We start from the raw sequence: 25,815 nt of genomic DNA, 5'->3' as shown, positions 1-25,815 counted from the left end.
ATAAGGTACAGAACGGCAGGTAGTCTGGGGGTCAGGGCAGGCATAGGTCAATAATCCATGGTGGGATAACAAGGTACAGAACGTCAGGTAGGCTCAGGGTCAGGGCAGGCAGAAATGGTCAAAACTTGAAAAATAGAAAACAGGAAATAGAAAAAGAAATGTTTTGGTACCCTTGCCCAGATCTGTGCCTTTCATAGCAAAGGGTCTGCATACTTATGTAAATACGTTTTTTTTAATTATAAATCTGTTTTTTTCTATTTTTTTTTATTTGCAAAAATGTTTAAAAAAAACTTTTCTCTTTGTCATTATGGGCTATTGTGTGTAGATTGCGAAGGATTTTTTTTTATTTAATCCATTTTAGAGTAAGTCCGTAACGTAAGAAAATGTGGAAAAAATAAAGGAGTCTGAATACTTTCTGAAGGCAATGTACTTATCCCAATGCTTCTAATGCTAAACTACTATCATTAGAAAATGTTAAGATTGCATCAGGACCATAATAAGGATGATTTTTTTTGTTTGTAGCAGCTATTATAGTCTCCCTTATATAAGGCCTTGTTGTGCGTTGTGCAATGCATGTGAATAACTGAGGATGGGCTGTTTTTAATAAGCAAAGATTGTAGGAAATGGGACCAAAGCCCAATAGAACATTTCCAGCTGGAAGTCCATCCGCCCAGCTCAAAGTAGAGCAGAAAACCAGCTCATAGGGCTCAGCCCAAGAGAGAGGATTACTGCATTCACTCAAGATATACTGTATCATACTGGGGACTTTCCCCCAATGCTACATTGCAGCCTGGCCATATAGACCAGACGTAACATATTAAACGTACATTTGTGCACCTCAAATTAGTATGATATGTTACATTTTGTATGGTTACATAGGACAGTAGGTTACTTAAGCCAAAAACAAAAGTAGGGAGGTTGGTCGGGGAGAATGGGTGGGGTATAACACGAGGAGGATACGTGGGCGTATAACACTACCATATAGCAACCCAAAGGTTGCGTGTTTGAATCACATCACTGACAATTTTTCCCACTTTCCAACTACTTTTGAACTACTTTTGAACTACTTACCATGTTAGCTAACCCTTCCTAAGTTCAGGTTTTGCATTTCTACAGAAACATAAAGTGGTGCATAACATATAAATTCTTATTGCTATCTGAGAGTGCACAGATTATTCAGCTTTTTCTTAAAATGGTGTATCAAATCAAACCAAATGTTATTAGTCACGTGTCGAATACAACAGGTGTAGACCTAACAGTGAAATATGCTTACATATGAGCCCCTAACCAACAATTCAGTTTCAAAAATAAGAATAAGAGGTAAAAGTAACAAGTAATTAAAGAGCAACAGTAAAAAATAACAATATACACAGGGGTGTGCCGGTACAGAGTCAATGTGTGGGGGCACCGGTTAGTTGAGGTAGTGGAGTGAATTAAAGTGACCATGCATAGATGACAGAAAAGTGGCAGTGGTGTGGAGAGGGGAGGGGAGCAATGCAAATAGTCTGGGTAGCCATTTGACTAGATGTTCAAGAGGCTTATGGCTTAGATGCTGTTTTAGAAGCATCATGGACCTAGACTTGGCGCTCCGGTACCACTTGCCGTGCGGTAGCAGAGAGGACAGTCTATGACTAGGGTGACTGGAGTCTTTGACAATTTTTAGGGCCTTCCTCTGACACCGCCTGGTATAGAGGTCCTGGATGGCAGAAAGCTTGGCCCCCGTGATGTACTGGGCCATTCTCACTACCCTGTGTAGTGCCTTGCGGTCGGAGGCTGAGCAGTGATGCAAGTAGGCAGGATGCTCTCAATGGTGCAGCTGTAGAACCTTCTGAGGACCTATGCCAAATTTTTCAGTCTCCTGAGGGGGAATAGTTTTTGTCGTGCCCGCTTCATGACTGTCTTGGTGTGCTTGGACCATGTTAGTTTGTTGGTGATGTGGACACAGAGGAACTTGAAGCTCTCTCCACTGCAGCCCCATCGTTGAGAACGGGGGAGTGCTCGGTCCTATTTTTCCTGTAGTCCAAAATCATCTCCTTTGTCTTGATCACGTTGAGGGAGAGGTTGTTGTCCTGGCACCTCCCTGTAGGCTGTCTCGTTGTTGTCGGTGATCTGGCCTACCACTGTTGTGTCATCGGCAAATGTAATGATGGTGTTGGATTCATGCCTGGCTGTGCAGTTATGAGTGAACAAGGAGTACAGAAGGGGGCTGAGCACGCATCCCTAAGGGGCCCCTGTGTTCAGGATCAGCATGGCGGATGTGTTGTTACCTCCACGTACCACCTGGGGGCGGCCATCAGGAAGTACAGGATCCAGTTGCAGAGGGAGGTGTTTAGTCCCAACCTTGGCTTATTGATGAGCTTTGAGGGATCTATGGTGTTGAACGCTGAGCTGTAGTCAATGAATAGCATTCTCACATAGGTGTTCCTTTTGTCCTGGTGTGAAAGGGCAGTGTGGAGTGCAATAGAGATTGCATCATCTGTGGATCTCTTTCGGCGGTATGCAAATTGGAGTGGGTCTAGGGTTTCTGGGATGATGGCGTTGATGTGAGCCATGACCAGCCTTTGAAAGCACTTCATGGCTACAGACGTGAGTGCTACGGGTCGGTAGTCATTTAGGCAGGTTACCTTAGTGTTCTTGGGCACAGTCACTATGGTGGTCTGCTTGAAACATGTTGGTATTACAGACTTGGACAGGGAAAGGTTGAAAATGTCAGTGAAGACACTTGCTAGACGGTCAGCGCATGCTCGCAGTACACGTCCTGGTAATCCATCTGGCCCTGCGGCCTTGTGAATGCTGACCTGTCTAAAGGTCTTTCTCACATCAGCTGCAGAGAGCGTGATCACACATTCTTCCGGTGCAGCTGGTGCCCTCATGTATGTTTCAGTGTCATTTTCCTCGAGGCGAGCATACAAATAGTTTAACTCTCTGGTAGGCTTGTGTCACTGGGCAACTCTCGGCTGTGCTTCCCTTTGTATTCTGTAATGGCTTGCAAGCCCTGCCACATCCGACGAGCGTCAGAGCCATTGTAGTACGACTCGATCTTTGTCCTGTATTGATGCTTTTCCTTTTACATGGTTCGTCGGAGGGCATAGCGGGGTTTCTCATAAGCTTCCGGGTTAGAGTCCCGCTCCTTGAGCTCTAGTCTTTAGCTCAGTGCGGATTCTGCCTGTAATCCTTGGCTTCAGGTTGGGGTATGTACATACAGTTATTGTGGAGACGATGTCATCGATGCACTCATTGATGAAGCCAATGACAGATGTGGTGTACTCTTCAATGCCATTGGTGGAATCCCGGGACATATTCCAGTCTGTGCTAGCAAAACAGTCCTGTAGCTTAGCATCTGCTTTATCTGACCACCTTTTTATTGATCTACTCACTGGTGCTTCCTGCATTCATTTTTTGTTTTGTAGCAGGAATCAGGAGGATTGAATTATGGTCAGATTTGCCAAATGGAGGGCGAGGGAGAGCTTTGTATGTGTCTCTGTGTGTGGAGTACAGGTGGTTCAGAGCTATTTTCCCTCTGGTTGCACATTTAACATGATGGGAGAAATTTTGTCAAACTGATTTAAGTTTCCCTGCACTAAAGTCCCCGGCTACTAGGTGCGCTGCCTCTGGGTGAGCGTTTTCTTGTTTGCTTATGGAGGAATACATCTCACTCAATGCTATCTTAGTGCCAACCTCTGACTGAGGTTGTACAGTTGAAGTCGGACGTTTATATACACTTAGGTTGGAGTCATTAAAACTTTTTTTTCAACCACCCACAAATTTCTTGTTGACAAACTATAGTTTTGGCAAGTCGGTTAGGACATCTACTTTGTGCATGACACAAGTAATTTTTCCAAAATTGTTTACAGACAGATTATTTCACTTATAATTCACTATATCACAATTCCAGTGGGTCAGAAGTTTGCATACACTAAGATGACTGTGCCTTTAAACAGCTTGGATAATTCCATAACACGATGTTGTGGCTTTAGAAGTTTCTGACAGGCTATTAGACATAATTTGTACCTGTGGATGTAATTCAAGGCCTACCTTCAAACTCAGTGCCTCTTTGCTTGACATCATGGGAAAATCTAAAGAAATCAGCCAAGACCTCAGATTTTTATTTTAGACCTCCACAAGTCAGGTTCATCCTTGGGAGCAATTTCCAAATGCCTGAAGGTACCATGTTCATCTGTACAAACACTAGTACACAAGTATAAACACCATGGGACCACGCAGCCGTCATACAGTAAAACAAGTCCTATTTCCTAGATCGTACTTTTTGGAGAAATGTCCTCTGGTCTGATGAAACAAAAATATAACTGTTTGGCCATAATGAACATCGTTATGTTTGAAGGAAAAAGGGGAGGCTTGCAAAACAAAGAACACCATCCCAACCGTTAAGCACGGGGGTGGCAGCATCATGTTGTGGGGGTGCTTTGCTGCAGGCAGGACTGGTGCACTTCACAAAATGGATGGCATCATCAGAAGGAAACTTATGTGGATTTATTGAAGCAACATCTCAAGACATCAGCCAGGAAGTTAAAGCTTGGTTGTAAAATGGGTCTTCCAAATGGACAATGACCCCAAGCATACTTCCAAAGTTGTAGCAAAATGGCTTAAGGAAAACAAAGTCAAGGTATTGGAGAAGCCATCACAAAGCCCAGACCTCAATCCCATAGGAAATATATGGGCAGAACTGAAAAAGTGAGTGCGAGCAAGTCAGCCTACAAACCTGACTCAGTTACACCAGCTCGTTCAGGAGGAATGGGCCAAAATTCACCCAACTTTATGTGGGATGCTTGTGGAATGCTACCCGAAACGTTTGACCCAAGTTAAACAATATAAAGGCAATGCAACCAAATACTAATTGAGTGTATGTAAACTTCTGACCCACTGGGAATGTGATGAAAGAAATAAAAGTTGAAATAATAGTTCTCTCTACTATTAATCTGACATTTCACATTCTTAAAGTAAAGTGGTGATCCTAACCTACCTAAGAGAGAGAATTTTTATTAGGATTAAATGTCAGGAATTGTGAAAAACTGAGTTTAACGTATTTGGCTATGGTGTATGTAAACTTCCTACTTCAACTGTATGTAAACAGCTTTGAAGAATACAGATGAGAACTCTCTCAGTAGGTAGTGTGGTCTACAGCTTATCATGGTATACTCAACCTCAGGTGAGCAATAGTTCGAGACTTCCTTAGATATAATGCAGCAGCTGTTATTTACAAAAATACGTAGACTGCCGCCCCTTGTCTTACCAGACGCCGCTGTTCTATCCTGCCGGTACATCGTATTTCCAGCCAGCTGTATGTTGATATTGTCATCATTCAGCCACGACTCCGTGAAACATAAGATGTTACAGTTTTAATGTCCCGATGGTAGTTTAATCTTCCCCGTAACTCGCCGGTTTTATTGTCCAAAGATTCCACGTTTGCGAGCAGAATTGAGGAACACTTTATTTGTTCGCCTTCGAATTCTCAGAAGGCAGCCCGCTCTTCGGCCTCTCTTTCTCCGCCTCCTCTTCACTCAGATCACGGGGGTCGGGGACTGTTTCCGAGGGAGCTGTATATCCTCCGCCTCGGGATCTTCAGAGTCGTGAAAGAAGAAAAAGGATTCTGCTCATGAGTAATTGCAGTCCTGATGTCAGTCCTAGAAGTTATTTTTGGTCATAAGAGACGGTAGCGGCAGCATTATGTACAAAATGAGTAAAAAAACAAGTTACAAACAACGCAGATAAACGAACAAAAAAACACTATCAGTTGGGGGCACGTTAAACTTCTGCCTTCTGCTCCGGCGCCGTTTTGGTAGACCTGTTTTCAAATAGTATTTTTGTCTCTCATTACTTTCAGTGTTTGATTGAGCCTTCCTGAAGTCCAAGATGAACGGGGCTGGCACTTTTCGGACAATTCTATTCGTCTAATCAATGGGTCCTCTCTCCAAATCTGTGTTTCTATATCACACAGTTTTTACAGGTACTATATTTCCTTGGGTTATCCCTACAGGCCTTGCAGTGGTCTCACAAGATGCCCTTGCCTGAGTTATGACCAGATAGCTATCACCTATTCCAATTACAGTGGAAAGACATTGCGAAAGATACTGATCGTTGAGTCAAGTGACTTGATGACACGTGACTTTGATGCAGCATGCGTACATACTGCAGCAATTGAAGTTTACTGTTACTGGTAGGAGATGAAACCTGGGTTGATAAACTGTGAACAACATGATTATTACTTTACACTCAGAAAAGAACAATAAAATCTCATGTTGTTGCTAACTATGAAAACATAACAAAAAACATGAACACAAACAACTTAAACCATGTCATTAGTTATAGACATTATCGTGTAGTAGTCATATTTGTAATGAAATACTTCAATCCATTCTATAATGTTCCACACCAGTCTTTCAGAGTTGCGCAAACCATCCTACATGGAACAGCCAGTGACAGAGAGTGAAAACAGGATCTTGTTCAGAAGAGTACTTTAAAAAAAGCTGCTGCCTGGTGGGCAAGGCAAGGCTGATGTATTTTTGAAGTGGCAGCAGAGGAAGAGCATAGGGCAGTGTCTTTCCTGGTTCCTGGCTTGCTACAGCTTCCTGTCGCGGCGTGTGAGTCCCTGATGTGGAATTTTATTCAAACAAAGGCACTTGTTACGATTCATGCTCCTGCCTCTTGTATTCAATGCCTTCTATGCCATTGTTTCAACTGCCCATTGATCTTGTTCTTCGTCTGACTTGACAACCCAACCCTGTTGACTAACTTAGGGGCTAGCCCTCCCTAGAGATGTGTTACTAACAACCAAGTGAATCACTGGCATCTACTGTAGCATGCCCCCCATTTAGGATTCTCCCAGCCTCCCCACTCCGCACCCCCTCTGTGTAACATCCCCCTCAGAGTTACACCTGCTTGACTCCCAGTAACATTGAAAACACTCCTCAGTCAATCCATTACACATAGCATGAGTATGCTAGGCTGCCATGACCAATATCCTGTAGGCCCGAGTAAAAGGAAAACCCAGACAATAAGTCAATGTTCTCTGAGGGATTTTGACACAGGCACATATGTTAGAGTCTGCTATTTTGAACTTTTAGTGTGTACTTTGTGAGACAGCGTTTTCCAGTGTTCTGTTAGTAATAAGTAATACATATAGGGTGACCTCTGAGAGATATCCCACATTTTCCCATACAACCATCTAATAAAGTGTAAACAACAAAGGTCCCTTGTCACGTCCTGACCTTAGTTCCTTTTTTATGTCCCTATTTTAATATGTCCCTATTTTGGTCAGGGCATGAGTTGGGGTGGGCATTCTATGTGTTGTCCTATGTTTTTGTATTTCTGTGTTTGGCCTGGTATGGTTCCCAATCAGAGGCAGCTGTTTATCGTTGTCTCTGTTTGAGAACCATACTTAGGCAGCCTGTTTTCCCACTATGATTTGTGGGTAGTTGTTTTCTGTCTTTGTATTAGTTACCAGACAGAACTGTTTCAGTTGTTTTTTTTGTTTACTTTGTATTGTAGTGTTCAGTTCAGTTTAACAAAATTACGAGCACTTACCACGCTGCATATTGGTCCTCTTCGGAAGAGGAGGAAAAACGTTACATCCCTAAAATAAGAACCATAATGGAGTTCTCTTTTCTCATTCAGAAAGTCCTTCAACACATATTCTCCTCAGGTGAAAAGTGTACTACAGCACAGCTCCAGGTGGTGGCAATAAGACCTTATCTATCCAGGTACCAATCACACCCCCCACCTACTCCCTGGGGAGCTCTCCTGTTGGTCGTCTTAGCTTACTGACTAGTTGTTGTTGTTTTGACCGGGTTTGTGCACTGTTTGGTGAAGTTAATAACATGCTAAATATATTTTCTTATCTTCCCCATACGGAAAACTCAAGTATTATAATATTAGAAACAACTGGTCTTTCCATGACATTCTGTAGACTGACCAGGTGAATCCAGGTGAAAGCTATGATCGCTTATTGATATCACCTGTTAAATCAACTTTAATCAACGTAGATGAAGGGGAGAGGACAGGTTAAGGAAGGATTTTTAAGCCTTGAGACAATTGAGACATGGATTGTGTATGTGTACCATTCAGACGGTGAATGGGCAAGACAATGCTTTGTGTCAAGAACTGCAACGCTGTTGGGTTTGTCATGCTCAACATATTCCCGTATGTATCAAGAATGGTCCATGATCCAAAGCACATCCAGCCAACTTCACACAACTGTGGGAAGCATTCGAGTCAACATGGGCCAGCATCCCTGTGGAACGCTTTCAACACCTTGTAGAGTCCATGCCCCGACGAATTGAGGCTGTTCCGAGGGGAAAAGGTGGGCGCAACTCAATATTAGGAAAGTGTTCCAAATGTTTTGTGCACTTAATGTATGTACATGTATAAGGGTGTAAGGGTCCTGTGTGTAGAGCTGGTGTAGGCAGTCAGGCGCAGGACAGCAAATATGAATAATCAACGTACTTTTACTCAAAATGACAAATGTACAAAGTAACATCATGAGCACACAATGACGGACCGAAAATACAATAAACAATCACTCACAAATACAACATGGGGAACAGAGGGTTAAATAATAAACAAGTAATTGATTGAGTGAAGCCAGGTGTAAAAAGACAGAACAAATGGAAAATGGTGGCTAGAAAGCCGGTGACGTCGACCGCCGAACGCCGCCCGAACAAAGAGAGGGACCGACTTTGGCGGAAGTCGTGACAGTACCCCCCCCTTGACGCACGGCTCCAGCAGCACGCCGACACCGACCTCTGGGATGACCCGGAGGACGAGGCGCAGGGCGACCCGGATGGAGACGGTGGAAATCCCGCAGCAACGAAGGGTCCAGGGCGTCCTCCACCGGCACCCAGCATCTCTCCTCCGAACCGTACCCCTCCCACTCCATGAGGTACTGAAGGCCCCTCGCCCGACGCCTCGAGTCCAGGATGGCCACCTAGCGGCCCGTTGTAGGTGCACATGGGCGGCGTCCCAGGTCTCCTCCGAGTGCTTGAACCATTCGTCCACTGCAGGAGCTTCGATCTGGCTCTGATGCCACAGTGCCAGAACCGGCTGATACCCCAGTACGCACTGGAAAGGAGAGAGGTTAGTGGAGGAGTGGCGGAGTGAGTTTTGGACCATCTCTTCCCAGGGTATGAACGTCGCCCACTCCCCCGGCCAGTCCTGGCAATATGACCACAGAAACCTACCTACATCCTGATTTACTCTCTCCACCTGCCCGTTACTCTCGGGGTGAAAACCTGAGGTAAGGCTGACCGAGACCCCCAGACCCCCATGAACGCTCTCCAGACCCTGAACTGGGGACCCCGATCAGAGACTATGTGCTCAGGCACACCGTAGTGCCGGAAGATGTGAGTGAACAGGGCCAGAACAGAGTTCTGTTATACTCACAGACAACATTCAAACAGTTTGCATATATTAGCATCTGGGACAGAGTAGGAGGCAGTTCACTCTGGGCACGCTATTCATGCAAAAGTGAAAATGCTGCCCCCTATCCCAAAAAGGTTCAACCGTTACCCTCTACCACTCATCGCCTCGGCTTTCGAGCCGCTCCAGGGGGCCACTATCTTCTCTAAGTTAGAGCTGCGGAACGCCTACCACCTGGTATGGATACAGCCTACAACACTGCTTTCAGGTACTGTGAAGGTATCAAATGGCGCCGGAAGAAATGGCAGCAGTTTTACGGGCGCCCAACCAATTATGCTATTATGTGTTTTTGTTTGCGTTATTTGTAACTCATTTTGTACATAATGTTTCTGCAACCGTATCTTACGTCAAAAAAGAGCTTCTGGATATCAGGACAGCGATCACTAACCTCGGATTAGACAAAGGTTTTTTCTTCAACAAGCAAGACGCACAGGACATTACCCAAACACCCCACAGGACCGACATCCCTGTTATTTGCAAGAGGAAACGACGCAGGTACAGAGGACAAAGAGTCGGATGCCTGGTCAGGACCCGAAAAAGGCGGGTGGAAAGCTGCCATTACCGTCAATACTACTCGCCAACGTGCAATCATTGGACATTAAACTAGACGAGGTACGATCACGAATATGCTACCAACGGGACATCAAAAACTGTAATATCCTATGTTTCACGGAATCGTGGCTGAATGACGACATGGATATTCAGATAGCGGGATATACGCTGCACTTGCAAGATAGAGAACAGCACACTCCTCGTAAGACGAGGGGGGCTGTCTGTGCATATTTGTAAACAACAGCTGGTGCACAAAATCTAAGGAAGTCTAGATTTTGCTCGCCTGAAGTAGAGGATATTGTGATAAATTGCAGGCCACACTACTTACCTAGAGAGTTTTCAGCTATACTTTTCGTGGCTGTTTATTTACCACCACAGACAGATGCTAGCACTAAGACCGCACTCAGTCAGCTGTATAAGGACATAAGCAAACAGGAAACCACCAGAGGCGGCACTCCTAGTGTCCGGAGACTTTAATGCAGGGAAACTTAAATCAGTTCTACCAAATTTCCATCAACATGTTAAATTTGCAACCAGAGGGAAAAAAAGTTATAGATCACCACGCGGTGTCAGAGGAAGGCCCTAAAAATTGTCAAAGACCCCAGCCACCCCAGTCATAAACTATTCTCTCTACTACCACATGGCAAGCGGTACCGGAGTGCCAAGTCTAGGACAAAAAGGCTTCTCAACAGTTTTTACCCTCACGCCATAAGACTCCTGAACAGGTAATCAAATGGCTACCTGGACTATTGCATTGTGTGCCCCCCCAACCCTTCTTTTTACACTGCTGCTACTCTCTGTTTATTATATATGCAAAGTCACTTTAACTATACATTCATGTACATACTACCTCAATTGGGCCGACCAACCAGTGCTCCCGCCCATTGGATAACCAGGCTATAACCATATCTACATGTACATACCGGTTAGTCAGGCTGACTGAGGTAGTATGTACATGTAGATATGGTTATAGTATATGATGAACAGAGAGTAGCAGTAGTGTAAAAGAGGGGTTGCCGGGTGGTGGGTGGGACACAATGCAGATAGCCTGGTTATCCAATGGGCGGGAGCACTGGTTGGTCGGCCCAATTGAGGTAGTATGTACATGAATATGTAGCCTCACTACTTTTATAGCCTCGTTACTGTATATAGCCTGTCTTTTTACTGTTGTTTTATTTCATTACCTACCTAGTGTTCACCTAATACCTTTTTTTGCACTATTGGTTAGAGCCTGAAGTAAGCATTTCACTGTAAGTTCTACACATGTTGTATTCGGCTCACGTGACAAATAAACTTTGATTTGATTTGAATACCTGGTGATGCCCTTCGGTTTGACGGATGCTTCTGCTGTGTTCCAGGCCCTGGTGAATGACGTTCTCCGGGATATGTTGAACCGGTATGTGTTCGTCTACCTCGACGACATTCTTGTCTTTTCCCACTCGGCTCAAGAACACGTTCTCCACGTCCGACAAGTCCTCCAGCATCTCCTGGAGAACCAACTGTTTGTCAAAGCCGAAAAATGTGAGTTCCATCGTTCCACCATATGCTTCCTTGGATACATTATCCACAGGGTAACTGTCAACTTGTGAGTCTGAAAATGGACACTGGAGGTTAATAAGGAATCTGCATTGCAAGTATCAATTTGATGTTCATGAACATTTGTCATGACCTGTGCATTCGGAAAATATTCAGACCCCTTGACTTTTTCCACATTTTGTTACGTTACAGCCTTTTTCTCAAAGGCTATTCATGTTTTTCCTCATCAGTCATCAATGTAAACACAATACCACACAATGACAAAGAGAAAACAGGTTTTTAGAAATGTTTGCAAATGCATTAAAAATAAAAAACTGAAATATTACATTTACATAAGTATTCAGACTCTTTGCTAGGAGAATTGAAATTGAGTTCAGGTGCATCTTGTTTCCATTGATCATCCTTGAGATGATCCACCTGTGGTAAGTCTAATTGATTGGACATGATTTGGAAAGGCACTCACCTGTCTATATCAGGTCCCACAGTTGACAGTGCATGTCAGAGCAAAAACCAGCCATGAGGTCGAAGAACTTGTCCGTAGAGCTCCGAGACAGGATTGTGTCAAGGCACAGATCTGGGGAAGAGTATGAAAGAAATGTCTGCAGCATTGTAGGTCCCCAAGAACAAAGTGGCCTCCATCATTGTGAAATGGAAGAAGTTTGGAACCATCAAGACTCTTCCTAGAGCTGGCTGCCTGGCCAAACTGAGCAATTGGGGGAGAAGGGCCTTGGTCAGGAAGATGATCAAGAACCCGATGGTCACTCAGACAGAGCTCCAGAGTTCCTCTGTGGAAATGGGAGAATCTTCCAGAAGGGCAATCAATCAAATGTATTTCTAAAGCTCTTTTTACATCTGCCGATGTCACAAAGTGCTGTACAGAATCCCAGCCTGAAACCCCAAAACAGCAAGCAATGCAGATGTAGAATCACGGTGACTAGGAAAAACTCCATAGAAAGGCCGGAACCTAGGAAGGAACCTAGAGAGGAACCAGGTTCTGAGGGGTGGCCAGTCCTTTTCTGGCTGTGCTGTGTGGAGATTATAACAGAACATGGCCAAGATGTTCAAATGTTGATAGATGACCAGCTGGGTCAGATAATAATAATCACAGTGGTTGTAGAGGGTGCAACAGGTCAGCACCTCAGGAATAAATATCTGTTGGCTTTTCATAGCTGATCATTCAGAGGTAGAGACAGGTGAATCGGTTTCTCGGATGATAGTGTTGATGTGAACCATGACCAGCCTTTCAAAGCACTTCATGGCTACAGACGTGAGTGCTATGGGTCGGTGTTCATTTAGGCAGGTTATCATGGTGTTCTTGGGCACAGGGACTATGGTGGTCTGTTTGAAACATGTAGGTATTACAGACTCGGTCAGGGACAGGTTGAAAATGTCAGTGAAGACCCTTGCCAATTTGTCAAGGCATGCACTGAGTACATGTCTTTGTAATCTGTCTGGCTCTGCGGCCTTTTGAATGTTGACCTGTTTAAAGGTCTTTCTCACATAGGCTATGGAGAGTGTGATCACACATTAGTCCGCAACAGCTGGTGCTCTCATGCATGCTTCAGTGTTGCTTAACTTGAAGCTTGCATTAAAATAATTTAGCTCATCTGGTTGACTCGTGTCACTGGGCAGTTTGCGGCTGGGCTTCCCTTTGTAGTCCGTAATCATTTGCAAGCCCTGCCACCCCAGGAGGATAGGCATGCATAGGAACACAGAGGTTTCAAAATAAGAGGCACTTCCTGATTGGATTTTCCTCAGGCTTTTACCTGCAATATCAGTTCTGTTATACTCACAGACAATATTTTTACAGTTTTGGAAACTTTAGAGAGTTTTCTATCCCAATCGGACAATTATATGCATATTCTAGTTTCTTGGGCTGAGAAATAGGCAGTTTCAAATGGGTACGTTTTTTTTGCCAAAAAACGAAAATACTGCCCCCTACACGCAAAAGGTTAACTTCTTGCGTCGAGCAATCCCTTATCCGGGAGCGTAATCATAGCCTCAAGCTCATTACCATAACGCGACGTTAACTATTCATGAAAATCGCAAATGAAATGAAATAAATATATTTACTCACAAGCTTAGCCTTTTGTTAACAACACTGTCATCTCAGATTTTCAAAATATGCTTTTCAACCATAGCTACACAAGCATTTGTGTAAGAGTATTGATAGCTAGCATAGCATTAAGCCTAACATTCAGCAGGCAACATTTCCACAAAAACAAGAAAAGCATTCAAATAAAATCATTTACCTTTGAAGAACTTCGGATGTTTTCAATGAGGAGACTCTCAGTTAGATAGCAAATGTTCATTTTTTTCCAAAAATATTATTTGTGTAGGAGAAATCGCTCCGTTTTGTTCATCACGTTTGGCTAAGAAAACCCCCCGAAAATTCAATCATTACAACGCCGAACTTTTTTCCAAATTAACTCCATAATATCGACAGAAACATGGCAAACGTTGTTTAGAATCAATCCTCAAGGTGTTTTTCACATATCTATTCGATGATAAATCATTCGTGGCAGTTGGGTTTCTCCTTGGACGCAAACGGAAAAATACACGCAGCTGGAGATTACGCAATAATTGCGACGGAGGACACCAAGAGAGCACCTGGTAGATGTAGTGTAAAATGGTAAATCTTCCAATGATATGCCTACAAATACGTCACAATGCTGGAGACACCTTGGGGAAACGACAGAAAGTGTGGACAACTAGTTGTGTATGGCCACGCAGTCATGGGTGAACCGGGAGTACAGTAGAGGGCTGAGAACGCACCCTTGTGGGGCCCCAGTGTTGAGGATCAGATGTTGTTTCCTACTCTCACCACAACCCGTCAGAAAGTCCAGGACCCAGTTGCACAGGCCGGGGTCAAGACCCAGGTTCTCAAGCTTAATGACGAGTTTGGAGGGTACTATGGTGTTAAATCCTGAGCTGTAGTCAATGAACAGCATTCTTACATAGGTATTCCTCTTGTTCAGGTGGGATAGGGCAGTGTGCAGTGTGATGGCGATTGCGTTGTCTGTGGACCTATTGGGGCGGTAAGCAAATTCTAGTGGGTCTAGGGTATCAGGTAGGGTGGAGGTGATGTGATCCTTGACTAGTCTCTCAAAGCACTTCATGATGACAGTGAGTGCTACGGGGCGATAGTCATTTAGTTCAGTTACCTTTCCTTTCTTGGGAACAGGAACAATGGTGGCCATCTTGAAGCATGTGGGCACAGCAGACTGTGATAGGGATTGATTGAATATGTCGTTAACACACCAGCCAGCTGGCAAGCTGAGGATGTTTTAAGAGGGCTTTACTATTCTTGGGTAGCGTAATGACTTTAGCTTCCCCTCCAGGCCTAAGGGCACAGACTTTCTAGGAGGCTTAAATGTTTTATTTTATTTATTTTATTTCACCTTTATTTAACCAGGTAGACCAGTTGAGAACAAGTTCTCATTTACAACTGTGACCTGGCCAAGATAAAGCAAAGCAGTGCGACAAAAACAACAGAGTTACACATGGGATAAACAAACATACAGTCAATAACACAATATAGAAATCTATGTACAGTGTGTGCAAATGTAGTAAGATTACTGTGGCAATAAATAGGCCATAGTGGCGAAATAATTACAATTTATCATTAATACTGGAGTGATAAATGTGCAGTTGATGATGTGCAAGTAGAGATACTAGGGGTGCAAAAAATGACAAAATGGGGATGTTGGGTGGGCTATTTACAGATGGGCTGTGTACAGGTGCAGTGATCGGTAAGCTGCTCTGACAGCTGATGCTTAAAGTTAGTGAGGGAGATATGAGTCTTCAGCTTCAGGGATTTGTGCAATTCATTCCAGTCATTGGCAGCAGAGAACTGGAAGGAAAGGCGGCCAAAGGAGGTGTTGGCTTTGGGGATGACCAATGAAATAAACCTGCTGGAGCGTGTGCTACGGGTGGGTGTTGCTATGGTGACCAGTGAGCTAAGATAAGGCTTTACCTAGCAAAGACTTATAGATGACCTGGAGTCAGTGGGTTTGGCGACGAATATGAAGTGAGGGCCAGCCAACAGGAGCATACAGGTCACAGTGGTGGGTAGTATATGGGGCTTTGGTGACAAAACGAATGGCGCTGTGATAGACTACATCCAATTTGCTGAGTAGAGTGTTGGAGGCTATTTTGTAAATGACATTGCCAAAGTCAAGGATCGGTAGGATAGTCAGTCTTACAAGGGTATGTTTGGCAGCATGAGCGAAGGAGGCTTTGTTGCGAAATAGGAAGCCAATTCTAGATTTAATTTTGGATTGGACATACTTAATATAAGTCTGGAAGTAGAGTTTACAGTCTAACCAGACACCTAGGTATTTGTAGTTGTCCACACATTCTAGGTCAGAACCGTCCAGAGCAGTGATGCTAGTCGGGCAGGTGGGTTCGGGCAGCAATCGGGTGAAGAGCATGCATTTAGCTTTACTAGCATTTAAGAGCAGTTGGAGGCCACGGAAGAGTGTTGTAGAGCATTGAAGCTCGTTTGGAGGTTTGTCAACACACTGTCCAAAGAAGGGCCAGATATATACAGAATGGTGTCGTCTGCATAGAGGTGGATCAGGGAATCACCCGCAGCAAGAGGGACATCATTGATATATACAGAGAAAAGAGTCAGCCTGAGAATTGAACCCTGTGGCACCCCCATAGAGACTGCCAGAGGTTCGGACAACAGGCCCTAGGGTTTGACACACTGAACTATCTGAGAAGTAGTTGGCGAACCAGGCGAGGCAGTCATTTGAGAAAACAATACTACTGAGTCTTCCGATAAGAATGCGTCGATTGACAGAGTCGAAAGCCTTGGCCAGGTCGATGAAGACTGTTGCACAGTACTGTCTTTTATCGATGGCGGGTTATGATATCGTTTAGGACCTTGATCGTAGCTGAGGTGCACCCATGACCAGCTCGGAAACCAGATTGCATAGTTGAGAATGTACGTATAATTCGAAATGGTCTGTGATCTGTTTGTTAACTTGGCTTCCGAAGACTTTAGAAAGGCAGGGCAGGATGGATATAGGTCTGTAACAGTTTGGGTCTAGAGTTTCTCCCCCTTTGAAGAGGGGGATGAACGCAGCAGCTTTCAATCTTTAGGGATCTCAAACTATACGAAAGAGGTTGAACAGGCTAGTAACGCAACAACTTCAGCGGATCATTTTAGAAAGAGAGGGTCCAGATTGTCTTGCCCAGCTGATTTGTAGGGGTCCAGATTTTGCAGCTCTTTCAGAACATCAGCTATCTGGATTTGGGTGAAGGAGAAGCGAGGAGGGGCTTGGGTGCAGATCTGTTGGTTGGGGTAGGGGTAGCCAGGTGGAAAGCATGGCCAGCCGTAGAAAAATGCTTATTGAAATTCTCAATTATCGTAGATTTATCGGTGGTGACAGTGCTTCCTAGCCTCAGTGCAGTGGGCAGCTGGGAGGGAGGAGGTGCTCTTATTCTCCATCGAGTTTAGTGTCCCAAACTTTTTGGAATTAGTGAAAAAGCTAGCCTTTGCTTTCCTAACTGACTGTGTATATTGGTTCCTGACTTCCATGAAAAGTTGCTTATCGCAGGGGCGATATTGAAGATGTGGCAAATAGGAGTGGCAATATTGTCTGCTATTATCCTCAGTAATTTTCCATCCAGATTGTCAGATCCCGGTGGCTTGTCATTGTTAATAGACAACAATACTTGTAATTTAAGGTGCCCCAAAGCTTTTTACTATCATTCTTTATATAATTTATCTTTGTTTCATAGTATATTTTATTTTCATTTAGTTTAGTCACATTATTTCTTAATTTGCAGTACGTTTTCCAATCAGTTGGGCTGCCAGACGTATTTTTCATACCTTTTGCCTCATCCCTCTCTACCACACAATTTTTCAATTCCTCATCAATCCAAGGGAATTGAATAGTTTTTACAGTCATTTTCTTAATGGGTGCGTGCTTATTAGTAACTAGAATAAGCAATTTCATAAATGTGTCAAGTGCAGCGTCTGGTTGCTCCTCATTACACACCACAGACCAGCAAATATTCTTTACATCATCAACAAAATATGAATCACTACAAAGCTTCTTGTATGACCTCTTGTACACTATATTAGGCCCAGCCTCTGGAACTTTGGTTTTCCTAGATATGGCTATTATATTTTGATCACTACATCCTGTGGATTTGGATACTGCTTTAAAGCAAGTTTCTGCAGCATTAGTATAAATGTGATCAATACATGTTGATGATTTAATTCCTGTGCTGTTTGTAGCTACCCTGGTAGGTTGACTGACAACCCGAACCAGGTTGCAGGCACTGGTTACAGTTTGACGTTTTTTCCTGAGTGGGCAGCTTGATTGTTAACCAGTCAATATTTTAATCCCCCAGAAAATGTACTTCTCTGTTGATATCACATACATTATCAAGCATTTCACACATATTATCCAGATACTGACTGTTAGCACTTGGTGGTCTATAGCAGCTTCCCACTAGAATGGGCTTTAGGTGAGGCAGATGAACCTGTAGCCATATTACTTCAACAGTATTTAAATGTTGATTGTCTCCAAGCTTTACAGAAATGTGGTTCTGAATATAGACCGCAACACTGCCCCCGTTGGCATTTCTGTCTTTTCGGTAGATGTTATAACCATGTATTGCTACCACTGTATCATCAAAGGTATTATCTAAGTGGGTTTCAGAGATTGACAGAATATGAATGTCATCTATTACAAGCAAGTTATTGACTTCATGGACCTTGTTTCTCAGTCTGCATATGTAAATATGGGCTATTTTTAGCACTTTTCTGGGTTGCTTGATTGTTTTTAATGCTTTACTGGGAAGCTTGTCAGAAGTAGACTTACTCATGTTATTTATATTGGAGCTGATAGTGCAGGGTGAGCTGCACAAAGTGGTCTTCTTACTAGGGCACACTGCCTCAGTGCTAACAGTGTAATTCTGGTTGATATGCTCATAATTACAGCATACAATAGTGGTAGCTGTAGGATAAACAGAAGTATTCTGTGCAATTAGGGGCACATATATTAAGTTACTTACATTGTGTTTGCCAATGCTCCTAGGATAATGTACATTTGATGCAGCATTATGACGACTCAATATCACAATGGTAGGGATTAACTGAGCTGATCTTGACCAGTCAATGATAAATGTGTGACAAAACTGCACATTTCAGAGTGGCCTTTTATTGTCCCCAGCACAAGGTGTAATGATCATGTTGTTTAATCGGCTTCTCTATATGCTTCACCTGTCAGGTAGATGGATTATTTTAGCAAGGAAAAATGCTCACTAACAGCAATGCAAACAAATTTGTGCAGACAATTTGAGAGAAATAAGCTTTTTCTGCGTATGGAACATTTTGTGATCTTTTGCTTCGGCTCATGAAACATGGGACAAACACTACATGTTGCGTTTATATTTTTTTGTTCAGTATTTTACATATATGTATTTGAAACATATGTCATTATATTAGGCTTCGGTACAGGTCTGTATCTCAACCATCCGAAATGAGTTATAGTCGAATCCAATCTCTTTTATAGACACATTTTAAATGGCAAATATTTAAATTATAAAGTGACACATAAAGACGGCACATGGCCAGATTATGACACAAATGATCATTATTATCCTTTAAGTCAAGCCAATAGTATTCAGATAAAGACGCTGGGGTTTCAGTAAGACTAAAATGTGGTGTTGTACAAGCACACTGCACTTTATTACGGGCTACAGTTTTAGTTGTCGTCATTACATTCTCTACCAGAAAGTTGCTTGGCCGTCTTTGATGTCACGTAGGTTGATACGTACATTGCTAAATTCTAATTTATAAAGCCCTTTTGCAAAAACTCCCGCTGTACCTAACATCATTAGAAAACAAATGAGGATATTTAAGACATTGGGCCAACACCCGGTTTCAGCGATGGTTAACTCTGGAAATTCCTTTGGTGTCTACTGAGTTAGGTAAATCATGTTTTTCTATGTGGTTGCATTTTGTATTTTGAAGTGTGTATTTTCTGTAATTTAGGGCTGATCTGTAAAAGAAACCTTGGCCTCAGTATGACTCCCTGATAAAACAAGTACCAATAAAATATTCTACTCAACAATACACTCTCTGTCATATACACTCTCTGTCATGTATAGTATAAACCTCTAGGTCAGGATTTCCCATACTCGGTCCTTTCCCCAAGGTGTGCACGTTTGTTTTTTGCCCTAGCTCTACACAGCTGATTAAAATAATCCAATAATCATCAAGCTTTGGTAATTTGAATCAGCTGTGTAGTGTTAGGGCAAAAATCTCCATGGATGTTTGGAATGTCCAGGCCAGAAAACATTCCCACACAGAGAGAGAATTAGTTAGAATTGGTTAGTATTGTGAACCATTATTCCCTGGAACTGGAGGACACAGGCTGACCAATCACAAGTCAGTCATCTGTCTTAATGGTTCTGTCTCTGTCTATCTATCTCTGTGAATATTACATGTAAAAAAATCTAATCTGTCATTGAAATGCATGTCACAGAGAAACGGCTAGGAGGAGGAGCTAAGTAAATCTAAATTGACCCTGGACGAAGGTGGAATTGGATACATTCTTACTATGATTATTGGATATGAGTTGAGGAAATCATTATGTGGGATTAATATTCAGTTGGCCCACAGCTCAACACAGCCTTGAACAGAACAGCTGCATTGAACATAAAAATGGAGCACAGCGTGGCAAGGGAAAACAACTCTCAAATTGGGGAAATATTGGGAGGTACGTAAGATACTATAAACATTTATACTGGTACGTGTTTCGCATCAGTTCAGTGGGAATGTGTAATGTTAGTTTTGGTTTGAGTCAGCGAAATATATTTTTTCTTCCTCAGCTCAGCCAGCTGGCGATGGTCACCCTTGAGGAAGCAGGTGTTTTTGAATTTGAATGACAGGTGGTATCTAGTGTGCTTGCTGTGGCATGGTTGGTATAGCTGGGCTGTCTGTAATGTCTCTGTATCCTCCCAGTCTCAAAAGCCAAACCTTTGAGCTAATACAGCAATAGAAGATCTAGATGATGACCTAACAGAAGGAAAACCATTTTTCTTTACACTATTCAAAGAAATGTTCATGTTTTCTTTGTCATTGAATCGAACTTAGAATAACATAATCGCCTATCCGAAAGCATAGTGCACAAATTGAAATAGCACTGAACTGCAGCCACATTTTTGCATAACTAATGAACATAGACTTCACTTTATTAACGATGCTATGAAAGATCTTTAGCAGCACTTTTCAATTCCCATCCACCAATAGAAGTTGAACAGAATTAACCCTTTACACTCGTGGTAATTGGCCTTTAGGGATAGGGCTAAATTGAAACGTTTCTTACGGACAAAATATGAAAAGCATATGCATAACCATGGTAGCAAATGAAAGGAAACAGTTTGGAGATTATGGGAAAATTATTAAACCAAAGGTGAGGACACGAGTTCACCGTGACACAAGACTGAATCCATAAAAAATAAAGGAGAGCCGCACACTCTAGGAGCTCAGATGCAAAAAATATTTATGTCCAATATTTCGACAGACAAACTGTCTTCATCAGGGTATAATGACAAACGCTGCGGGGTGACTCGTGTATATATAGTGTCAAAAGACAGGGGTCTGTAATCATGGCCGGGTGTGGCCTGATATCATTGGTTAATTCTCATATATTCAAATAGCATACAAAAAACATAAATTGATAGCGTACGATCACAGATACAATTTGGCTACATAAGCCTACAAACATTTACAATAGCAAAATCACAATAATCACGAGAATGGCTTTAGATCAAAGTCTACGTTGAGACCGAATGGAGCAAGGGTCTCGTGTCAACAATAAATTGTCGAGGTCACCCCCTCTCCTAGGGAGGGTGACATGTTCGATGCCAATATAATGTAGAGACAAAATCGAGTGGTTTGCTTCCAAAAAGTGGGCCGCAACTGGGTAAGTCGAGTTTTTGCACCTAATGGTGCTACGAGGCTCCGAGATTCGTATCTTTTAATTTACGTTTTGTTTTACCCACATAAGTACTGTTATTGTTCACGCAATCCAAAAATGGTCCATTTAAAATCAGAATCTGGGTCAAGTGGGCATATTTTGAAGGCTTGTTCTATTGCCAACATTACTAGCTCATTTATAAAATACGATATTACAGTATTAGGCTTTCACAATGCAATTCAGGTAAAATCATAATTTTGATGGGCATAGAAAGGAGTCATTACTGCATTCAGGTGCATGCCGCGGCTCATTTTCTTCACAGTAGACAAACAGGCTCATTCTGTTCAGAACAACCCAGGGTACAACGCCATGTCATCTTTTAACTGTACATCAAACATAGTGATTATAAATGTTGACACTGTACAGTGCCTTTCGGAAACTATTCAGACCCCATTACTTTTTCCACATTTTGTTACGTTACGGCCTCATTCTAAAATTGACTAAATCGTTTTTTCCCCTCATCAATCTACACACAATACACCATAATAACAAGCAAAAACTTTTTAAAAGTTAATTTAAGCTAATTAAAATATCAAATTTACATGAGTATTCAGACCCTTTACTCAGGACTTTGTTGAAGCACCTTTGGCAGTGATTACAGCCTTGATTCTTCTTGGGTATGATGCTACAAGCTTGGCACACATGTATTTGGGGAGTTTCTCCCATGAACATTCAGAGACTTGTCCCGAAGCCACTCTTGCATTGTCTTGGCTGTGTGCTTAGGGTTGTTGTCCTGTTGGAAGGTGAACCTTCGGCCCAGTTTGAGATCCTGGGCACTCTGGAGCAGGTTGTAATTGAGGATCTCTCTGTACTTTGCATTGTTCATCTTTCCCTCGATCCTGACTAGTCTCCCAGTCCCTGCCGCTGAAAAACTTCCCCACAGAATGGTGCTGCCAGCACCATGCTTCACCGTAGGGATGGTGCCAGGTTTCCTCCAGACATGACACTTGTCAATCAGACCAGAGAATCTTGTTTCTCATGGTCTGAGAGTCCTTTAGGTGCCTTTTGGCAAACTCCAAGCAGGCTGTCATGTGCTTTTTATTGAAGAGTGGCTTAAAGACCTGATTGGTGAAGTGCTGCAGAGATGGTTGTCCTTCTGGAAGGTTCTTCCATCTCCACAGAGGAACTCTAGTGCTCTGTCAGAGTGACCATCAGGTCATTGGTCACCTCCCTGACAAAGGTACTTCTCCCCCGATTGCTCAGTTTGGCCGGGGGTGGCCAGCTCTAGGAACAGTCTTGGTGCTTCCAAACTTCTTCCATTTAAGAATGATGGAGGCCACTGTGTGCTTGGGGACCTTCCCCAGATCTGTGCCTCGACACAATCCTGCCTCTGAGCTCTACGGACAATTCCTTTGACCTCATGGCTTGTTTTTTTAAAACTGATATGCACTGTCAACTGTGGGACCTTATATAGACAGGTGTGTTCCTTTCCAAATCATGTCCAATCAATTGAATTTACCACAGGTGAACTCCAATCAAGTTGTAGAAACATCTCAAGGATGAGAAATGGAAACAGGATGCACCTGAGGTCAATGTTGAGTCTCATAGCAAAGGATCTGAATACTTACAGTTGAAATCAGAAGTTTGCATACACCTTAATTAACTAAATACAAATATTCCTCCTGACAGAGCTGGTGTACCTGAGTCAGGTTTGTAGGCTTGCACACACTTTTTCAGTTCTGCCCACACATTTTCTATGGGATTGAGGTCAAGGCTTTGTGATGGCCACTCCAATATCTTGACTTTGTTGTCCTTAAGCCATTTTGTCACAACTTTGGAAGTATGCCCGTGCTTCACGGTTGGGATGGTGTTCTTCGGCTTGCAAGCCTCCCCCTTTTCCTCCAAACATAATGATGGTCATTATGGCCAAACAGTTCTATTTTTGTTTTCGTCAGACCAGAGGACATTTCTCTAAGAAATACGATCTTTGTCCCAATGTGCAGTTGCAAACCATAGTCTGGCTTTTTTATGGCGGTTTTGGAGCAGTGGCTTCTTCCTTGCTGAGCGTTTTATTGTGGATATAGATACTTTCGTACCTGTTTCCTCCATCATCTTCACAAGGTCCTTTGCTGTTGTTCTGGGATTGATTTGCACTTTTCACACCAAAGTATGTTCATCTCTAGGAGACAGAACGCTTCTCCTTCCTGAGCGGTATGACAGCTGCGTGGTCCCATGGTGTTTATACTTGCATACTATTATTTGTACAGATGAACGTGGTACCTTCAGGTGTTTGGAAATTGCTTCCAATGATGAACCAGACCTGTGGAGGTCTACAATTTTTTTTTTAGGTCTTGGCTGATTTATTTTGATTTTCACATGATGTCAAGTAAAGAGGCACTGAGTTTGAAGGTAGGCCTTGAAATACATTCACAGGTACACCTCCAATTGACTGAGATGATGTCATTTAGCCTATCAGAAGTTTCTAGAGCCATGACGACATTTTCTGGAATTTTCCAAGCTGTTTAAAGGCACAGTCAACTTAGTGTATGTAAACCTCTGACCCACTGGAATTGTGACACAGTGAATTGTATGTGAAATAATCTGTCTGTAAACAATTGTTGTAAAAATTACTTGTGTCATGCACAAGTAGACGTCCTAACCGACTATAGTTTGTTAACAAGAAATTTGTGGAGTGGTTGAAAAACGAGTTTTAATCTAATTTAAATCAAATCAAATGTATTTATGAAGCCCTTCTTACATCAGCTGATATCTCAAAGTGCTGTACAAAAACCCAGCCTTAATGACTCCAACCTAAGTGAATGTAAACGTCTGACTTCAACTGTATGTAAATAAGGTATTTCTGTTTTTTAATACATTTGCAAACATCTCTAACAACCTGTTTTTGCTTTGTCATTATGGGGTATTGTGGTGAGATTGCTGAGGAACTTTATTTTTTAAATTAATTTTTAAAATGAGGCTGTAACGTAAGAAAATGAAATCACAGGTGTTTGGCTCGCTTGTATGACCTCAAATCAGCATATATTATAATCCTCAACGTCTAATCTTTCATAATATATTGAGTGCTATTAATTTACTGCTTTTCCCTCACTCAGACCTCCAAAAACATGTTGTCCCGCGAGGTGCTCAAGTTCAGAACGTCTGTCAGTCAAATCCCATACAGCGCTGTGAAGTGCAGAGCCTGCTGTCTGACGTCGTGTATAGCATGTTAATGCACACCCACTGCATTCCAATTTAGACGTGTATCAGTGTTTACAGGGCAACAAAACGTCTGGGAAACCAAAACCCACCGTTGTGTCCTAAAGCAATGACTCCAGTCCCAAACATCACTAGTTGTAAAATGATTTACTGAAACAGTGATGGTGCTGTGAGCAGCGTGTTTTAACTTGCTGTGGGTGTTACTCAGATTTACAACACACTGCCCTGGAATGTAGGGCTTTCCATCTGGTTAGAGGTGGTGTTACCTGCCTCTCCTCCTCTCCTGGCTGTCAGTCTATTATTATGACTGCAGTAGTCACACAGTTAAGTGAATGAAGCACTTGGACAGAGTTCCTACTCATGATGACAAAGTTACAGTAGTCTACCTCAAACCACACACCTGTGCTTACAATAAGCTCTGAGATCACCCTGTGATACAATATATGAAAATAATTGAATCATGATAAATCAGGACTCGTGATGATTTATACTGTCAAAGCAGGTAATCAAAGCATTACAGTAATCAAAATGCGGGGGAATGTATTCTGTATAACTAAACAAGAGCACTTTACTCTAGCAAGTCGAAAGCTGACCTCAAAAGCTGACCGCATGCATTTGTGTGTGATCAAGTGTGTAAAGCCTTGACATGATCATTTTGACTGAAGAGGATCTGCATTGCGGGCTGTCAGGTGAGGTGAGCACCATTCTTCCTCCACGACAGGTAATCCCAGGTTCAGGTCACCACCCCTGGCTTTAAACCACTTCTCGAGAGGAGCTACCTGGCAGTTTAGACATCCTCCCATCTCTCCTTCCATTCCCCATCCAGGAAGCGCTTAACATTACAGCAGGGAATGAAGTGGTAATAATATGTTAATAGTAGAGCAGTAATATAAAGTGCTATCCTCTGTATTAAGTAGGAAGACTGGGGACAGGGTATGAGGGGATAATATACTTAATACTTATCATAAATGGCACTATAAGTGAATCAGAACATAGCCAGGGGGGTAGTCAGGGTACTGCAGCTAGATATGGGTTATAGGGGCCTATCCATGTTATGGGGCACATTACAATATTCCCACAAGGACAAGGTACTATTCATGTCATACATACACTACCTGCCTGAATGTATAGT

This window comes from Oncorhynchus mykiss, chromosome 28 (genome assembly GCF_057628025.1).
Source record: "Oncorhynchus mykiss isolate SJ-2025 chromosome 28, ASM5762802v1, whole genome shotgun sequence".
NCBI lineage: Eukaryota > Metazoa > Chordata > Actinopteri > Salmoniformes > Salmonidae > Oncorhynchus > Oncorhynchus mykiss.
The sequence above is the reverse complement of the archived record's forward strand: the minus strand, read 5'-3'. Positions refer to the sequence as shown.